The 20,942-nt window shown below is 46.7% G+C and overlaps 1 protein-coding gene across 1 annotated transcript in view; it reads left to right on the top strand.

The window, feature by feature from the left end:
• The first annotated feature begins 4,053 nt into the window (after window positions 1-4,053).
• The window catches only part of LOC137431606 (uncharacterized), a 34,910-nt gene continuing 18,021 nt past the window's right edge, over window positions 4,054-20,942 (top strand). Inside the window, exon 1 of the transcript XR_013624127.1 lies at window positions 4,054-4,338. The gene's annotated coding sequence lies outside the window, so the exon portion shown is untranslated. The remainder of the gene's footprint in view (window positions 4,339-20,942) is intronic.

Consider the following 20,942-nt stretch of genomic DNA (forward strand, 5'->3'; position numbering starts at 1 on the left):
GCTGGGCACCGAAGGGGGCTCGGCAGTGACGCACGCTGAAAGAGAGTACTCAGTTTTCACTCTGGTTGTTTGTTTTCTTGCTTTCTTGTTTGTTTGTTTGTTTGTTTGTCCGGGCGATATCTCAGCCATCCTTTGAGATAGGAAGCTGAAATGTCGGGACAACAGTGAGCAAGTCCTTTGTCAAAAAGGGTATTTTTTGTTTTTTGAATAATCAATTAATTAAGGAGTTATTTAATTATTAGCGATTAATTAAGTACTTATTTAATCAATTAAATTTCCTTTCTCTTCTGACCATTAACTCAGGCACCTTTTGAGTTAGGAAGCTGATATTTGGACATGCCAATGACCAGGTGATTTGGCTGCAAAGGCTATTTTTTATTTATTAAGTAATCAATTAATCGATTAATCGATTATTTAATTATTTGATTAATGACAAAAAAAAATTTTTTTTTTTTAGTTGCAGATTCTGATGAAATGGTGGTGGTTTGTGTTCTCTGACCGAATTGATTCATAATTTACTTTTTTAATGATTATTATTTATTTATTTTCATTATTAATCATTTTTTTATTTTCTTTCTCATTTGGCCAATATCTCAGGCACCTTTTGAGCTGAGAAGCTAATATTTGGACGTGACAGTGACCAAGTGATGTGCCTATTGTACACCGCTCCTTTCCTATGCCATCTCCAGGCATTGCAAAACGTCATTGCCGGGCACCAAAGGGGGCTCGGCAGTGACGCACGCTGAAAGGGAGTACTCAGTTTTCACTCTGGTTGTTTGTTGGACACCGCTCCTTTCCTATGCCATCTCCAGGCATTGCAAATCGTCATTGCAAATCGTCATTGCAAATCGTCAAGGGGGCTCGGCAGTGACGCGCGCTGAAAGAGAGTACTCAGTTTTCACTCTGGTTGTTTGTTTGTTTGTTTTCTTGTTTTCTTGTTTTCTTGTTTGTTTGTCCGGGTGGTATCTCAGCCATCCTTTGAGCTAGGAAGCTGAAATTTCGGCACAATAGTGAGCAAGTCCTTTGTCAAAAACAGTATTTTTTGTTTTTTGATTAATCAATAAATTGAGGAGTTATTTAATTATTAGCGATTAATTAAGTACTTATTTAATAAATCAAATTTCCTTTCTCTTCTGACCATTAACTCAGGCACCTTTTGAGTTAGGAAGCTGTTATTTGGACATGCCAATGACCAGGTGATTTGGCTGCAAAGGCTATTTTTGATTTATTAATTAATCAATTAATCGATTAATTATTTAATTATTCGATTAATGCCAAAAACATTTTTTGTTTTTAAGTTACAGATTCTGATGAAATAGTGGTAGTTTATGTGTTCTCTGACCAAATTGATTAATAATTTAATTTTTTTATGATTATTATTTATTTATTTTCATTATTAATCATTTATTTATTTTCTTTCTCATTTGGCCAATATCTCAGGCACCTTTTGAGCTGGGAAGCTAATATTTGGACATGAGTGACCAAGTGATGTGGCTATCAAGGATATTTTTGATTTATTGATTAATCATTTCATCTATTAATTATTTATTGATTAATCGATGAATTACTTATTGATTAATCAATTAATTATTTAATTTTTTATAAATGACTTATTTAATTAAATTTCTAAAAGATTCATCTTCGGATGAAGCACTAGTGGTTTAGTTATGCGATTAGCCAATTGATTATGAAAATATTTTGTGATAATCTTTTATTGATTTTAATTATACAATTAATCAATCAATTAGTGTACACCTCTCCCTCCCAATGCAGCCTCAATGAGCTGCACTGCGGTATTGCTAGGCGCCAGAGGCGCCCCGGCAATGCCGCGCTGCAGCATATTTAATTATTTGGCATGGGGCGGTGTACTTTGAATGTATTTGTACTTGTTTGTTTTCTTGTTTTCTTGGTTGTCTGGGCGATATCTCAGCCATCCTTTGAGCTAGGAAGCTGAAATTTCGGCACAATAGTGAGCAAGTCCTTTGTCAAAAACGGTATTTTTTGTTTTTTGATTAATCAATAAATTGAGGAGTTATTTAATTATTAGCGATTAATTAAGTACTTATTTAATTAATGAAATTTCCTTTCTCTTCTGACCATTAACTCAGGCACCTTTTGAGTTAGGAAGCTGATATTTGGACATGCCAATGACCAGGTAATTTGGCTGCAAAGGCTATTTTTGATTTATTAATTAATCAATTAATCGATTCATTATTTAATTATTTGATTAATGACAAAAAAATTTTTTTTTTTAAGTTACAGATTCTGATGAAATGGTGGTGGTTTATGTGTTCTCTGACCGAATTGATTAATAATTTAATTTTTTTATGATTATTATTTATTTATTTTCATTATTAATCATTTATTTATCTTCTTTCTCATTTGGCCAATATCTCAGGCACCTTTTGAGCTCAGAAGCTAATATTTGGACATGAGTGACCAAGTGATGTGGCTATCAAGGATATTTTTGATTTATTGATGAATCAATTAATCAATGACTCGATTAATTATTTAATTATTCGATTAATTACTTTTAAAAAAAAAATTCCAGTTACAGATTCTGATGAAATGGTGGTGGTTTATGTGTTCTGTGACCGAATTGATTGATAATTTAATTTTTTAATGATTATTATTTATTTATTTTCATTGTTATTCATTTTCATTATTATTCATTTATTTATTTTCTTTCTCATTAGGCCAATATCTCAGGCACCTTTTGAGGTGGGAAGCTAATATTTGGACATGCCGATGACCAAGTGATGTGGCTAACAAGGATATTTTTGATTTATTGATTCATTATTTAATCGATTAATTATTTATTGAGTAATCAATTAATTATTTATTTTTTTATCAATGGATTATTTAATTAAATTTCTAAAAGATTCGGCGAATGGATCTTCGGATGAAGCACTAGTGGTTTAGTTTTGCTGTTAGCCAATTGATTAAGAAAATATTTTATGATAATCTTTTATTGATTTCAATTATGCAATTAATCAATCAAATATTGTGCACCTCTCCCTCAAAACACAGTCTCTCTGAGCTGCACAGCGGTATTGCCGGGTTGGAGGATATTTAATTATTTTGGATGGGGGCGGTGTACTTGAATGCATCTGTACTTGTTGTTATTATTATAGATTGATATCAGGTACAAATAGCTATTGTAGCGAAATCAACTATCGCCGGGCGTAGTGGCGTGCGCCTGTAATCCAGCTACTCGGAGGCTGAGGTTGAGGGATCGCTTGAGGACGGGGGCTCTGCGCGCGGCGCCGCGTCCACACCAAGCCAGGCACCGACATGGGGACGCAAGGGGAGCCAAGGGGAGCCCAAGGAAGAGGTTCGGCCCAAATGGCCCAGTCCCCGTGCCTGTGGTGGGATAGCGTCTGGAATAGACGCGTGGGATAGCGTATGCACACGTATCTCTGTGAGCGCGAGTGAAGCCGACGCTACAGAGCAGCCCAGCTACAGAGCAGCCCAACGGCACCCAACCTTTTGCCTTTTTTTTTAAAGAACGGTTTAAATCTCACACACTTCCTGTTTTCAACACACACTTTAAGCGTCAGGTTCTTCCTAACCTTCCTAACTCCTAACTTCCTAACCTCGAGATTTTTTAATTCCACGTTAAAGATTTTCATTTTTAATTCATATGTAATGAGAAAATCTCAAAAACAATGGTACTTTGGCAATACCATTGCCAAAATGCTCGTGTCGTATCACAGAGATACGCAGCACAGGTACCATTTTGGAAGGTTCTCGCCTTCAAATCGGCTTGTCATGCGCCGCGTATCTCTGTGAGCGCGAGTGAAGCCGATTTGAAGTGCTCCGGCGGCCATCTTGGCGTGCCGATATTTCTGACGCGGCAGATTCAAGTTTCATTCCTGAAATATTTTGCTTTTGCAATTCGACTGCGATTTCCGTGCGATTTTCCTCGGACGCCAAGTCTCGACAGATTCGTCGGACAGATTCGGTTGCACGAACATGAATATTTTTTTTTACGTGGAGTTATAAAGGATCATGGCGTATACGAGGCTCCACCTGCCGGTTGTTGGGAAGCACCTGGAGTTTGTTCCGGGGGCAGGGTTGGCGGGAGAAGTTCGTTTGCGATTCGTGGCGGTTTCCGAGGGTGCTTCTCGGTGCTGCACTGACTATGGCGTCTCCGAGCCTCAATCGTAGATCGCAGGCCGAGCTGGGCGATTCTGATTCTGAGTCGGAGCGCGTTGTTGGGGACGAGCGGCGATTACCGGGCCGGCGGCTCGCAGTGCGGCCCGGTCCGTCTGTCGCCTCTCTTGGGGGTTCTTGTTGTCGCCTTCGTCATCTGGTGCACCTACTCCCCCGTTACAGGTGCGTGACGTCACGTGAGCTACCTGAATACCTTGTATTGTACCTGGTGACTGGCTTTACCATTCCACATTGTACGAATGTCTTTGTTGGACAACATTCCTGGATAGCACTTCTGTGTTACTTTGCAGGTGAAACAAGTGAATCCACTTGGATTCCGCCCAGGTTGGCACATGGAAATTATGATGTAGCATAATTATCATCATTTGGGTCCTCTGGGTCATTTGGGTCCTCTGGGTCATTTGGGTCCTCTGGGTCATTTGGGTCATTTGGGTCATTTGGGTCCTCTGGGTCATTTGGGTCCTCTGGGTCATTTGGGTCCTCTGGGTCATTTGGGTCATTTGGGTCATTTGGGTCCTCTGGGTCATTTGGGTCCTCTGGGTCATTTGGGTCCTCTGGGTCATTTGGGTCCTCTGGGTCATTTGGGTCCTCTGGGTCATTTGGGTCCTCTGGGTCATTTGGGTCCTCTGGGTCATTTGGGTCCTCTGGGTCATTTGGGTCCTCTGGGTCATTTGGGTCCTCTGGGTCATTTGGGTCCTCTGGGTCATTTGGGTCCTCTGGGTCCTCTGGGTCATTTGGGTCATTTGGGTCCTCTGGGTCATTTGGGTCCTCTGGGTCATTTGGGTCCTCTGGGTCATTTGGGTCCTCTGGGTCATTTGGGTCCTCTGGGTCATTTGGGTCCTCTGGGTCATTTGGGTCCTCTGGGTCATTTGGGTCCTCTGGGTCATTTGGGTCCTCTGGGTCATTTGGGTCCTCTGGGTCATTTGGGTCCTCTGGGTCATTTGGGTCCTCTGGGTCATTTGGGTCCTCTGGGTCATTTGGGTCCTCTGGGTCATTTGGGTCCTCTGGGTCATTTGGGTCATTTGGGTCATTTGGGTCCTCTGGGTCATTTGGGTCCTCTGGGTCATTTGGGTCCTCTGGGTCATTTGGGTCCTCTGGGTCATTTGGGTCATTTGGGTCCTCTGGGTCATTTGGGTCCTCTGGGTCATTTGGGTCCTCTGGGTCATTTGGGTCCTCTGGGTCATTTGGGTCCTCTGGGTCATTTGGGTCCTCTGGGTCATTTGGGTCCTCTGGGTCATTTGGGTCCTCTGGGTCATTTGGGTCATTTGGGTCCTCTGGGTCATTTGGGTCATTTGGGTCATTTGGGTCCTCTGGGTCATTTGGGTCCTCTGGGTCATTTGGGTCCTCTGGGTCATTTGGGTCCTCTGGGTCATTTGGGTCCTCTGGGTCATTTGGGTCATTTGGGTCCTCTGGGTCATTTGGGTCCTCTGGGTCATTTGGGTCCTCTGGGTCATTTGGGTCCTCTGGGTCATTTGGGTCCTCTGGGTCATTTGGGTCCTATATTCCTATCCTATAACATATATATCCTATAACCTATCCTATATATATCCTATATCATATAACATATATCCTATATATCCTATAACATAACATATAACAAATATATCCTATATTATGTACTAGCGAGCGGCCGCGTACCAGCCAAAGGGGTAGCCCATGGTTAGCCTAAATATAGATTTGATGACGTCATGTTTACACATCTGAGCGACAGAAACTGTCTACACATCTGAGCGACAGAAACGTCTACACTGTTGGAGCTTCACTTTTGGAGAGACAGAAATTCCCAGGCAAACGCTATAACGCACCAGGTTTACAACCTGTGCGTTAATAATCAGGACATTGAGAGTGAGCACAGAGAAATAAATTAAAGCAGCTGTGGTTTCCAGTCCAGCTTGTTATTGTTGGTATCCAGTCAATAACACGTATGTTATTGGTAACACAGCACACGTATGTTATTGTTAACACAGCACATGTATGTTATTGTTAACACAGCACATGTATGTTATTGTTAACACAGCACACGTATGTTATTGTTAACACAGCACACGTATGTTATTGTTAACACAGCACACGTATGTTATTGTTAACACAGCACACGTATGTTATTGTTAACACAGCACATGTATGTTATTGTTAACACAGCACATGTATGTTATTGTTAACACAGCGCGTATGTTATTGTTAACACAGCACACGTATGTTATTGTTAACACAGCACACGTATGTTATTGTTAACACAGCACGTATGTTATTGTTAACACAGCACACGTATGTTATTGTTAACACTGCACACGTATGTTATTGTTAACACTGCACACGTATGTTATTGTTAACACTGCACACGTATGTTATTGTTAACACAGCACACGGATGTTATTGTTAAGACAGCCGATTTCACTTTCAAGGATTGGTGTTTGAGGTCACAAAACGACGTCAAACGTTAAAAAACGCGAACAACACCGAACGTCCAACATCAGCGTGGTCGAGCTTGTTTGATACCTTAGTTGAAGAGGATAGTATGACCTGGGTGGGGATAACAGTTAGCAGTTAGCAAATAATGTAAGTATTAAATTATTTAGACTTCAGGCAAAGACAGCCGGTTCGTGAATGACTTGGGTAAAAAAACTGGGGAAATGGGAAACGATGAACCAATAAATTCCACATTCCTGTGCCACCTTCAGTCGAACGCTAGCCATTGACAGCAGGTTCGTGAATGACAACAAACAACAACAACATGCATTTTAAGGCCATTTTCCCTGCTAGAGCAGGGGTTAGCCTTGCGGTCCCCATGACAATCTTCTCCATCTTGCCCTATTTTCTGCATCTCTCCTTGTTAACCCCCTTGCCCGCATTTCTTCTTCCACCATCTTTAGCCAAGTCTTTCTCAGTCTTCCCTGTCCTCTACTTCCTTCTACATTCATTTCCATCACTCTTCTCAACCAGTCACTTTCATCCTTCCTGCGACTACATAAGTCCACTCCATGACCAAACCATCTCAACCTGGTCCTCTTCACAGCATCAATCACAGGCTCTATTCCCATCATCTTTCACAATTCATCATTTGTCTTCCTCTCTCTCAACGATACTCCGCACATCCATCGAACCATTCGCATTTCACCCTTTCCAACCTTTGTTGCTGCTCTACGTTCATTACCCATGTCTCGCTCCCAAAAATCATCATAACACTTATCACACATGCAGCATACACCTTTCCCTTCAGCTTCAACGACACTCCCCTCCTCATCAGCACGCCACTCAGTTCCCGAAACTTCTTCCATGCACATCTCACTCTAGCAACCGTTGCCGAGTCTGATCCACCTTCTCCATTCAGCATGTCTCTGAGGTAGCAAAATGTTTTCACACCTTCCAGCTTCATGCCGTCTCCAAGATCCAACTCAACATTTCCTCCATCTGCAGCTCCCTCTGTGCACACATTACATTTGAATGTAGCTGCCACACTGGTTAATGACCCTCTCAGACCACTACATTTTTGATGAACCCACTCGGCGCACATTGTACATTGAATGGAGTTCACTCCGACACCCTTCCTGCACACAGCACAGGGCCACTTCCCAGTTCTTTCCACCTCACCACATGCTTTACCACTTGCCATCACCTTCGTCTTTCCGATATTCACCTTCAGACCTTTTGTCTCCATACATTCCTTCCACTTGTTCATCTTTTCCTTCAGTCCATCCATACTTTCCGCAATCAACACCAGATCATCTGCATACAACAAATGCCACGGTAAACCCTCCTTTCCGTTTTGAACCAGCACCTCCATCACAGCTACAAATAGTAGTGGACTTAGTACCGACCCCTGATGCACTCCCACCTTCACCTCAAACTCACCACTGTCCCCGTCCTTCGTCCTTACAGCTGTGCGCACTATTTTGTACATTGCCATCACTACTCTGATCAACCATTCCTCCACTCCTAACTCCCTCAATGCCCATGTCAATACACTTTGCGTGGAACCCTATCGAATGCTTTCTCCAGATCAACAAACCCAATAAACAACTTCTTCCTCATCTCCATGTACTCGTGAATGACTTGGACAAAAAAACATACCCAGTCTGAATGTTGCTATATCCAGTCAATGGCGAAATTGCAAATGGTGAATCTGCGAATGTCACGGATGGAAACCCTTACGCCATTTCCTCATTCTGCTTTAAACTCGACATCTCTATATTTTCAATCCAAACAACATCATTCCAATCACAAATTAATACTATGGTGTTAATATATCAAAGTATGAGGGGTAGTCAATAAGTAACCTTAAAATAATTTTCACACATTGTTCACAATGGGCCGTCGGCCAGATTGCATCGCTGTGTTATTTGTTATTTTTCTGTTATATTACTGTTATTTTTCAACATAATCTCCATTGCATTCAATGCATTTTTCCCAGTCCATGGATTCCTCTAGAAAGGACTGGATTCTTCGAGAAATTGCTTGGATTCCTAATTGCCTAAAATTGCCTGGATTCCTAAGGCCTGGATTCCTCTAGAAAAAAATTATATTTTGGCTGCATGTGTAGCTCTTCATGCACCGCCTCTTGGACCTCTTCGTCGGATCGGAAAGTGGTTCCACCAAACGCCTCTTTAAGTGGCCCAACGATGTGGTAATCCAAAGGGTGTGACACAAAGGATTTTCCTATCACATGAACCCGGGTTACACTCCCCCTAAAATAGATTAATTAATTATGTAAAATGATTAAAAATCACGGGGCAACCCGGGTTACCGCGTGGTGGATCATATACTGTTCTAGACGGCATTGCCCTTTGGGCTTCGACGTAAAAACGTTGATAAAGACGCATTTAAATTAATTCATTCTAAAACGTTGTCAGTGGTTGCTCGGAGACACAGTTCGATCACGTGGGAATGAAATCCTGATTCGGTGATGAGCAAAATGGACATGCTGTATATTGTGCAAATCGCACATTATGCATTTATCTGCAAGGTAAGGTGTGCATTATTTAATGTATCCTTGGTTACAATAATTCATGGACCAGTGTTTGTGTTTGTTTGTTGCGCTACTTCTCCAGCAGTTCTGGGCCAATTGTATCCAGACTTGCTACATAGGGTCAGCAGTAGAGGTGAGGGTGTTTTTACTCTGCGCTCGCAAAGCGAAAATCAGGGTTAGGCATTTGGTTAAGTACGTGTGTACATGTGGTGTACGTGTCTCTGCATTAAAAATATATATATTTTCTCAGCAACCGTTGGTCCAATTGACACAATTTTACTCTCGGAGCACCTCCGCCTGTAGATTTTTTTCATTCTTTTTAACGTCATGGGTCACGTGGTATGGACGCCATCTTGGAAAAACGTTACCCCACTATAGCTCCGAAACAGCTCGATGCAAAAAAATTGAAACAAGTCTCATTCTGAAGTACTCCCCATGGGGAATAAGATATGTTAATGATGATGTCATCAGTCCCTTCATTGTGACGTCATAATTTGACAAGTTTAACGCTTGATCTGATCAGTATGAAAAAAAAAAATTCTCTACAACAGTTAGTCCAATGGTTACAAAACTTTTGACCATAGGAGCACCTCCTTTATCATTTTCAATGATAATTATGATGTCATAGGTCATGTGGTACAGGTGCCATCTTGGAAAAGTCGAGAAAACGGTGCACCTTTGTCTCCAAAACCGCTCCATGGAAAAAATTGAAATGAGGCTCATGGTAATGTTATGGATTCGTCACTTCCGTTTTCAGTGGTTTTCATCCACTGTAAACATTTTTGATTCCATGTACTATTATTGTTGTCATTTAAGGGAAATAGAGATTACTATTTTCAAAAGGTAAAACAGTTAATGTTTTAAATGAAACCGGAACCGGACGACGACGAAGAGGAAGAGGAGGAAGAGAAGGTGGAGCGAGTGAGTCGGACAAGAAGCCGAGCTGCTTCGAGGTCTGGAGCGAACGATTGGCGAACGAGGGTCAAGAGTGAACTTTGGGTTTCCCGGGAAAGGGATTCCTGTGTTACGTGGTCCTCCCGGTAACTACCTGGTCTTGGTGACCCCCGGACCGTGGGAGGAACCCCGCCAGAAAGATATATGATTTATACGCTTTCGTAACGCAATCAATATGAAAGACACAACAATTCAAGTCAATAAGAAACCCCCACACCAAGGATCCGGATTAATGGATAATCTATTCCCAATCAATCAACAACAATCAACCCTCAATCAACAATATTACTAAGATGTAGACTCATCAACAATAGCTCTAATATGGCCATCTTATATATTCCTCCCTTGAGCCCCACTCACGGCTCCCTACATGGTCAATGTCTCTCACAATATCTCGGGGCCCCTGTAGTTCGATCTCCGCACGCGGGCGGTTGAACGGACCCTTCCTGACGTGCTTCAACCGTGCACGTCCCATACCGGGAACGGCTGCTGCTGGGGGACACCTCCTCGGCAGCCCACCGAGGTCGGTGCTCGTGATCGCGGCTCCGGGGCTCGCAAATCGCGCGAGGCCCCAGGCGCCTGCCGTACGCGTCCTTGTAGACGATTAGGTGAACAGTGCCGGACGCTTGGTTCCGTGCAGGAACCCCCAGCAACTTGACGCGTAACAGGTAATTACCCCGTGCAGGTAACTCCTCTCGCCAGACGGGCTTTTCAAACTCAGCGTTCCCAACGCTGATCAATATCGACGCCGCTCGTGTCGGAGCTGGGCGAGGATCAAGATGGCCGCTTCTCTTCCAACCTTGTCTCTTCTTCTTCTTCTGGTTCACCATCCCGTTTCCGGTCTCCTGTTATCAGGAGCGCCTCTAACCATTTAACCACAACAACCTTTAATAGAATAAACATTAATAAGCAATGACCTGAATAGTAATTCGCATAAATCCGGAATCCGTAACACCTGTGACAGAGTTGTCATCGCTGTGACAGATAGACCTGCATGACAGGTTTTGCGGTTGATTCCGGAGATAATCATCAGAGTGCCGTGACGCCACGAGAACGGGCCGTCGGCCACTTTGCCTCGCGCGCTTTGCGCATCGCTCAAGGTTTTTCACTTCGCTTCAACCATTTTCACCGCATTCAGACGTTAATCGTGTGTGTGTGTGTGTGTGTGTGTGTGTGTGTGTGTGTGTGTGTGTGTGTGTGTGTGTGTGTGTGTGCGTGCGTGCGTGCGTGCGTGCGTGCGTGCGTGCGTGCGTGCGTGCAACGTGGCTTTTGAGTGGGAAATCTGCGCTTCGCCGATTTGGGAGCCGTGGAATGTCCATACCTGAGGGTGTGATTTCCCAGTCGCCTTGAGGGCACTTTTGCGCAGCTTTGGCAACGTGACTGTGACTGTCATCCGAACGGGATTCTGGTCTCGATTGGACATCGTTCTGACGATCACTTGAGCGGCTCGACTTTGGCTTGATGCCGGAATAGAGACATTGGGGAATGTTCTTCTTTTCGCTCACTTGGAGCACAGTGAGTTATATTGTACGAACCTGATGGTACAATCATAGGAAATATATTGGTTCTACAATTGATTACTATTGTTGTACTGTTATTCTTGTGTGATCTTAATACAATACTTGTTTGTTGGTAACAATTGGTGTGGTTTCACCATTTATCTTTGACATACAGAATAACACATCTTTCTGCCATGACTCCTCTCGGGGCTCGGAGGTACACCGTGACCGGGGTTTGGGGAGGAGCACGTAACAGTAAAGAACTCCATTTGGGTAATAAGTGTTGTTAGCGATGATGTTATTGGTGCCTTAATTATAACGTTATAATTCGACAGGGATAACGCTTAGTCTGATCAGTTTGAAATTTATTGAGTGTGATATCTGCAACAATTATATAACAGAATATAAATTTATGATGTAATCGCTAACGTGGTCTGGCAACCATATTGGATTAAAGAAGAAAAAAAAAACCTTCAAAAACAGAAGAGTTGAATCGCACCAAGTTGACTGTGCAGCATAGGTAATCTATGAATACCATCTAGTTATCTTTGCCAATTGTCTTGGGGGAGTTGGAGGGGACCTGGCGAGAGTTGAGATGTCAATTGTCTATGTAAATATGTATCATGTAGCGCCACCTTCAGGTGGGAGAGGGTATTGCAAGTCCTCACTCTTGCACAGTCTTCCTGTCCCCACGTTTGCCAGTGCAGTGAGGTGTTTTGAATTATAAGATGTAGGCATATTTTTGCTTCATGCACATAACCAAGGTTTTTTTTTTTTTCTTCAGGAGCGATTGAGCTCAGTTGCCTATATACTGCCCAAATAAATATGTATATATACAGACTTGGCATTTAATATGGAATATTTTTTTTCCTTGACTTGGGGTTACTTTCTGAACTCAGTATATCAATCTGGTGACTTTCTTTTACCCTTCAGTGATGTCTTTGTTGAAAGAACCATGTCACTGATTGTCTTTCACAGCAAGAAGTCAACAACAGGATTATATCACAGGTGGCGTGGCAAAATGTACGGACAGGTGCATTTGATGATTGGCTTCACAGTCGGGTATATAAGGGTTGTTGCGTTCTGTATTAATGGAAAACAACTGCTGCACGTCTCCAAAAGTTATTGCCGCTTCCTCTGGAGATGGTCCGTCAACTCGACAATGCTGTTTGTCATGGAGTCGTGGCTTTACGAAATTACGGCATGAAACGGCGTGCTATTGCTCGGCAGAATGGCATCACTCAAGGTCAGGTGTCAAAGATCCTGAAACGAAATGCTCAGAGGGGTGTCCCTACTCCAATACCGAGGCCAGGACGTCACCGCAGAACCACAAGGAGGGATGATCGCCAGCTGCACCGGTTCGTCCGCAATGGCCGTACCAAGTCAGCTAATCGGCTTAGGGCTGAGTGGCAACAACTGACAAATGTGCCTGTATCCAGAAGGCTAGTCAACCAACGACTGGTTCAAGCAGGCTATCGTGCCAGGCGTCCCCTGAGAAAGCCACGCCTGACCAGACAATACAGCCAGCGCCGATTGCAGTGGGCCAGAGAGCACCGTCAATGGCAGCCAGGACACTGGAATCACGTGATCTTCAGTGACGAGTCTAGATTTCTGGTCTATCGCCAAGATGGCCGCGTCCGAGTGTGCAGACAAGTGCATGAAGCCTACAACAAAGATTGTATAGTGCCAAGAGTCCAAGCTGGAGGTGGTGGGGTGACCGTTTGGGCTGCTTTTCATGCAGGGGGCAAAACTGACCTGGATGTTCTGAATGGAAACCTGAACCAGTTCAAGTACAGGGTCATTCTGGAAGAAACATTGCTTCCATTTGCTCGTGCAGCCTTTCGAGGAAACTTTTTCTTCCAAGATGACAATGCACGGCCTCATCGTGCTCGTATGATCCAACACTTTCTTGCTGACCGTGGTGTAGAGCATATGGCGTGGCCTGCCATGTCCCCGGATATGAATCCGATAGAGAACTTGTGGGCAGAATTAACACGTCAAATCGACCACTTGGACCAGCAGCCTACCTCTATGCGTGAATTGCAGCAGGCTATTGTCACTGCATGGCAAGCGATTCCTGTCCAAACCTTGGCAAATCTCATGAACAGCATGCCTAAACGTGTACGTGCTCTCCTGAATGGTCGTGGGGGTTACACGACGTACTGAACTGTTATTTTACTGTCCATAATCCCAGTTGCAATTTCACTTTTGTGTTTGTTAAAAAAATTTTTGGCTAATGTGCAAAATAAAGAAATACTTCTGGAAAACGTACAGAAGTTTAACACAGTACTGTCCGTGAATTGAGTTCAATATCAGTTTCCATCACTTTCAAGGATCAATTTATTTGCTTCGAAATGTCAAATGTGGTTTTTGTTTCTTTTAAAGGTCACATTAACAAAATCTAGAATAATTTCAACATAATTCCAATGAACTTTTGGTTCTAAGTCAACTTGAAAAGTAAGTTCACCCCCACAAAAAAAAATTTCATATTAAATGCCAAGTCTGTATATATTGTTGTGGATATGAGAATTGTGTTTTTTTATTGTTTTATTGTGGACCCTCCTTCCTCCAGTTGTTGTGTATAAAGGTCAAAGGGCGTCCTGTAGTTAGGTCATATACAATCACGTTTAGCCAATCATAGATTCCCTGCTTGTTGGTAGTTATTTCCTTATTCTGTGTATTAGGCTAAGGCTTTGTCTTCCATTAATTGACACACCATTGCACCGAATTCAAATAGATAGATCCCCTTTCATTCCCAAAGCCCCATTCCCAAAGCCTCTATTGCCAACTGCATTCGCCGCCATTGCCCATGTGCTCCAACTCGGAGAAGAAAGGCGTGTCTCCACCTCGTAATAGAGGGGAGGAGTGAGCCAGCCCCGAACAACCAACCAAGCACGAGGGGTTTGGCTTGAGAGGGCGGAGGAAGGGCGATCGGGGAGGTTCGAAGAGGTTCAAGGGTGGGGCTATATATAACCCACGGGAGGCGCCCCCACCTCAGATGAGTCCTGAGAAAGCACATGACATCCCCACGGCAGCACGGAGAGCGAACCATTGAGTTCTAAGAGTTGCGCCAGGGACGGCAGATGAGTAAGGGATCCCCACGTTGAGTCCCCCAGAGAGTCCACCACCACCAGCTTGGAGACCACGCAGTTTCGACCCGCTGCAACGCGGGAGCCAGATTGCGGTGGCATCGGAGGCCGTCGAGGTCCAGCCCGACGTCCCGTGCGGGATCAAGCCCGAACCATCTGCCCCAGCTGAACCTTCCCATTCCTCCTTCCAATCATTCCTGCCTGCAAATTCCCCATTCGTGTGAGTCCGTCTTTTGTTTGTTCTGTCCTGGGTTAATTAAGACTGTAGGTAAGCTAGCATTGCACTGTGTCTCCTTGATTCCTTCTGTCTTTATTTTATTATCCTTCCTTCTCCTTGGTTTCTTTCAATTGTGTAAATATTAAATAAATAATAGTAGTATTTCCAACCTTTTGCCTTTGTCTTCCTCTTCTTCACATCCGTGTCGTCTTTGTCTTTTCCCCATTGAAAACCTGTGGCACGATTTGGCCCACGTTTAAGGAATCGGGTCTTAGTCATTGTTAATAGTTCGGGCCGCGGTCGCCATCCGCTCGGCAAATCAACACCTTATCCGCGGTCCGTAACAATTGGTGTCTGGGAGTGAGATTAGGACCTGAAGCGCGAATAGCGTGCTCAAAATTACGAGTGGCCCAAAATTTTGTTTTATTTAAAATCTTAAATTTGGAAATCGTGCCATGGCTGGTCAAGGTGATCGGATGCCGGTGGGGGAACTAGAAGAGGGGTTAGGGGTAACCCGGGACCAGAGGGAGGAAATGGAGGAGACCAATGGTGAGGTGGTTGAGGGAGTTTCAGGTGCGCAAGATGGCGCCCTCGCGCACGTGGTTGTAGCGGCACCAAATTTAGCCGCGCCCGTGGTCGTAGCAGCCGAGCCCGAGATGCCAATGAATTTGGACCTGTTTATGAAACAGATGATGGCCTTTATGGTAAAAACAGACGATAATTTCAAAGGGATGGAAAACAGGATGGGAGGCCAAATGAGGGATGAAGCAAGGGGTACCAGTGAACGGTTGGACAATAAATTTGAGGGTTTAGACAAGAAATTTGAGGGTAAATTTGAAGGGTTAGACAACGGGATAAAAGAGGTGAAGAATGGGTTAACGGGGTTGGAAAATAGAATGGCTACCCAGGAGAACCAGATGGAAGAAATGAAGAATGGGTTAGAGGGGTTAGAAAACGCAATGAACGACAAATTGCGGGAAGTAGGGGAGCAATCCGCCCGGGAAATCAAACGGATGGGGAACCAGATAAAGGAGGTGAAAATTGGGTTGGAAGGTAAACTGGATGCTCAGAGGGATGAATTGGAACAGATGAGGGTGGCATCTACCAAAGAGATGGGAGAAATGGAAGAGGGGATCAGACGAGGTGTAAGCGAGGAGGTCTCGGGGGTACGCGAGGAGGTAAAGCGAGGTGAGAAGCGTATGGAGAAAGAGGTGAGGAATAATACGGCTAGGTTACAGGGGGGCATAGAGGGTCTGACAAGGGGAGTAGAACAGCTGACGGTGGGACAAAGGGAACTAGTGGACCAAGTGGAAAAGAACACTGCAATAATCGGGGGGTTAAAAGCGACACAAAAAGACATCAAAAATGAATTAATGGCGACAGAAGGAATGTCAGATGGTACATGAGGGATTGACAAAGAGGTTGGACGAGGTGACGGAGGCAATGGGGACGAAAGAACGAGAGGTGAGGACGCACATAGAAACGATCAAGGTGGCGTTAGAGGACGAAATTGAGGGGGCGCACCGGGAAATGAAGGAGGTAAAGGAAAAGTTAGAGGAAGTGGAAGAGGGGGTGAGTGAAATTAAGAAGAGACGGAGGGAAACTAAAAAAGAGATAAAGGAGGAGGTGATGGATTATGTACAAGGTCTGTGCTCAAATCATAATGATGTACTTGCTGACCAAATAAAAAGTTTGCAGATGGCAGAGGAGGAACGGAGACGAGGTGCCAAGGTGAGTGGCGATATAATCGGCAATGTATATGGTATGAGGGAAGATTCAGTCGGCTTGGGGGTTGGTTTGGATCCGAGTGTTCGTGAGGGACCAATGGTGAGATGTATGACTGGTCCGGAGTGCATGGAGAAAGGAGGTGTGCAAGGAGGTTTGGCTACGGGGAGTGAGGGTATGGAGTGGGTAGCGGGTTGCGGAAGGGCGACCCAGGCATCGACACCAAGAGGGGTAGTGTTTGGAGGGACGGGGGATGCGCGGGAGCCCCCCGGGAATAGCGTACTGTGGGAGCCCGAACGGGTTGGTCCCGCGTTGATCCCGCAAGGAGTGACGCCCGGGGTCCGACCTTCGGGCGCCCACAAGGTACCACTCGCGCCGTATGACGGCAAGAGTGATTTGAGGGCGTACCTGGCGCAGTTTGAGTACGTGTGCCGAGGCAATGGTTGGAGTCCGGATGAAGGTGGAGTACACCTGGTAGGGGCGCGGCGCGGTGCGGCAGCGGAGGTGCTGACAGCTTTACCACCGGGTGCTCTCACCCTGCCAGCTCTCCGTGCAGCTTTAATTAACAGATTCGGTATCGGGCAGCAAAGCGAGCTTGTTAAAGCTCAACTTGCACAGCGAAAACGCAAGCCCCAGGAGACCATCGGGGAACTTGCCCACGATATTCGCCGCGCGGTAGGGATCGCACACGTGGACATGGCAGCGAGTTCCCAGGAAAGCCTGGCGCTGGATCACTTTATCCAGGCCCTTCCGAATCTGGAGCTCCGACAACAGCTTGCCATGTGGCGCCCGCAGACCATGAGTCAGGCGGCCGACGCTGCAGCCCGGTGGGAAGCAGCGAGGCCCCTGGCCCGGGGAGGCGAGCGCCACGCAGTGGCGGTGCGTCAGGTAGGGCCCGTGATGGGGGTCGCCCCCCCCCCCAGGGGGCCTGCCCCCGACGGGGGCCCTGACCTGGAGAGCATGGTCCGGAGGCTGGTGGATCGGCGCCTAGCGGGACCTGGACCATGGCAGGCGACTCCAGTGGTGGCACCCGGTAGTCCCCGACAGAGTACCCCAATTCGGACATACAGGGGGGGGAAATTTGGAATACCGGAGGCAAGCACCTTACCAGGTGAGGTGCTATAATTGTGCTCGGATGGGTCACCGTGCGTGGGAGTGTCGAGTTCCGCGCCGGGACGTTCCCCGTCAGCCGATGCCCTCAACTCCGCCCAGTATCGATCGGCCTAGCCGACCTCAGACACCCCCCCCCCCCCCCCCCCCCGCCAGGGCCCGGGAAACTAGAACGTGCCGGGCATGCAGGGCGGTGTTCGGCAGTAGGGGATGGAGAGGAGCCCTCGTTGACGCGACAGGTCATTCATTGTGGCCAAATTGGAACCGGTAGTTTGACAATTCGATGCAAAATTGCCGGCGTGGGGGTAGACGCCGTTGTGGACACGGGAGCCAGCGCCACAATCATCAGCCCCGTGATCCTTAATTCGAGTGCAGACGGCTAGGGTAAAATCCAGCGTCTGGAAAATCATAGTTTGCAGCTGGCTACCGGGGTAACGGCTCCGATCATAGGGCGTGGTTTTGTGACCCTCAAGTCGGGATCGGTAAAGAGAGAGATAGAGGTTTGGGTGGAGGAGGTGTGTGACCCATGCTTAATAGGGTTGGATTTGTTGACTGCCAGCGGTTGTAAAATCGACTTGAGCCGGGGGATCCTGCAATGGGGAGTGGAAGAGCTACCATTGGAGGGGGTGAGCACGGCCGAGAGGGTGGAGCTGGAGGCTCCTGAGGCCGTGACCATCCCTCCGGGGGCCGAGGCCATAGTGCCGGCCCGATGGTCAACTCGCCCGACATGGCAGGAGTCCTGCAGTCTGGTCGAACGGGTGGCAGCGCGATCCATACCTGCCACCTGGTTTAATCGTGGGCCGCACCCTTGTAAAAACGGACGGGCCAGTGGTGGCCGTCCGAGTGATTAATATCAGCACAGAACCACGCACTATAGGGAGGGGCACGAAGGTAGCTGGCTGCACCCCAGTTAGAGAAGTCGCGTCAGTGAGGAGCGAGAATGTCCAGCCGAGCCGGCCCCAGGGGGAGCCTTCAATAAATACTAGGAATTGGCCTGATCCCATTTGCGAGATGGTAAATCGTAGTAGCGTAGAGTTGGGAGGTACCCAGGGGGAGGCCTTACACAAACTGGTTGGGTCCCATTTGGACCTCTTCTCCTTGTCCACCGAGTATATTGGACGTACGGGCCTGGTGAAACATCAGATCCACACCGGTGAGGCCCGGCCTATTTGTCAGGCCGCCCGACGGCTCCCTTGGAGCAAGAGGGCGGAAGCTGACGAGCAGGTTGAAAAATTGCGCGACGCAGGCGTGATCGAGCCCTCGGGAAGTCCCTGGATGTCACCTGTTGTGCTGGTTAAAAAGAAAGATGGGTCCACGCGGTTCTGCGTGGATTATCGCCAGCTAAACAACGTGACACTCAAGGACTCATATCCCCTGCCAAGAATTGATGACACCCTCGATGCCGTTGCGGGCTCAAATTGGTTCTCAACTTTGGACCTCAAGAGTGGGTATTGGCAGGTGGAGATGGATCGGGCAGGGAAGGAGAAAACGGCATTTTCCACAGGTAAGGGACTGTATCAGTTCACTGTGATGCCGTTTGGTTTGTGTAACGCCCCCGCCACCTTTGAGCGATTAATGGAACATGTACTAGGCGGCATGCCATGGCAATCATGCCTGGTATACCTGGATGACATCCTAGTACATGCCAAGACCTTCCCCCAGGCGTTAGCTAATTTGGACCAGGTGTTCGGGTGCCTCAGACAGGCAGGGTTAAAGCTGAACCCGAGTAAGTGCACCTTGTTTGCAAGAGAGGTGGCCTATCTAGGTCATGTGATCGGCCGCGAGGGGGTAAAAACGGACCCAGACAAAATTAAGGCGGTAGAGGAGTGGCCCGCACCACGTACCATCAAGGAGGTGCAGGGATTTTTGGGACTCTGCTCCTACTACCGGCGCTTTGTGGCGAAATTTGCGGAGTTGGCCCATCCCCTCCACCGGCTTACGGAGAAGAGAACGCGATTTAATTGGACAAGGGAGTGCCACGAGGCCTTCCTAAAATTGAAGGGGTGTTTAACATCCGCACCCCTTCTAGCTTACCCCACTAGTGACGGGACATTTACCCTGGACACGGATGTGAGCCAGGAAGGATTGGGCGCAGTTTTGTCTCAGACACAGGAGGGCGTGGAGAGAGTGATTGGTTATTATAGTCGGGCCTTAAGTAGGCCCGAGCGAAATTATTGTGTTACTCGCAAAGAGTTATTGGCTATGCTGGCTGCCATGAACCATTTCCACGGGCGGAAATTTTCGGTTCAAACTGACCATTCCTCCTTGCAATGGCTCCTTGGGTTCAAGGAGCCGGAGCAAGGTGGTTGGAAAAGTTGCAGCAGTACGATTTCAATGTGACCCATAGGGCCGGGAAGGCCATGGTAATGCAGACGCACTCTCTCGGCATCCTTGTCTGGGGGAAAACTGCAAATTTTGTGCGAGACACGAGGAGAGGGAGCAATTGGGAGATTCTGCCCCGATTCTTGTCGTCAGGGCAACCCAGGTGAGAGGGCCAATTTTGCCACTAACCGCAGATGAAGAATTTGGAACTTTGGCGTGGAGCACGGCCCAGCAGGAGGATCCTGTTCTGGGGCCGGTGTTCAAATGGGTCAAATTGGGACAAAGACCAAAGGGGGAAGAGGTCACCTTGGGGCGCAAACAAAGGCGTATTGGGCTCAGTGGCAGACCCTGGAGTTGAAAGACAATATCTTATATCGCAAGTGGGTGGAGGTTCCCTCTGATAGAACTTCCTGCCTGGTGATAGTCCCTGACAAATTTAAGAACGTCATATTGCAACAGGTGCATGGTACCCGCTCCGGCGGCCATTTGGGCAGGACAAAGACAATATCTCGGGTCCGCCGGAGGTTCTATTGGGTGAATATGGGGCGCGACATACAGGACTGGTCTCGGAGATGCGACGCCTGTTCTGCCAAAAAGGGACCAGCACGGAGTATGAGGGCCCCCTTCAATTACATCAGGTGGGGTCCCCCTTGAGCGGGTGGCTATGGATATTCTAGCACCGCTGCCCCGCACCTGCCAAGGTAATAAGTACATCCTCGTTGTAATGGACTATTTCATCAAGTGGCCGGAGGCCTACGCCCTCCCCAACCAAGAAGCCGGGGTTGTGGCGCAGGCCTTCGTAGAAGGATTTGTATGTCGGCATGGGATTCCACAGGAGCTGCACACCGACCAGGGTCGAAATTTTGAAAGCCAATTATTAAAAG

This window comes from Myxine glutinosa, chromosome 7 (assembly GCF_964187855.1).
Source record: "Myxine glutinosa chromosome 7, kmMyxGlut1.1, whole genome shotgun sequence".
Classification (NCBI taxonomy): domain Eukaryota; kingdom Metazoa; phylum Chordata; class Myxini; order Myxiniformes; family Myxinidae; genus Myxine; species Myxine glutinosa.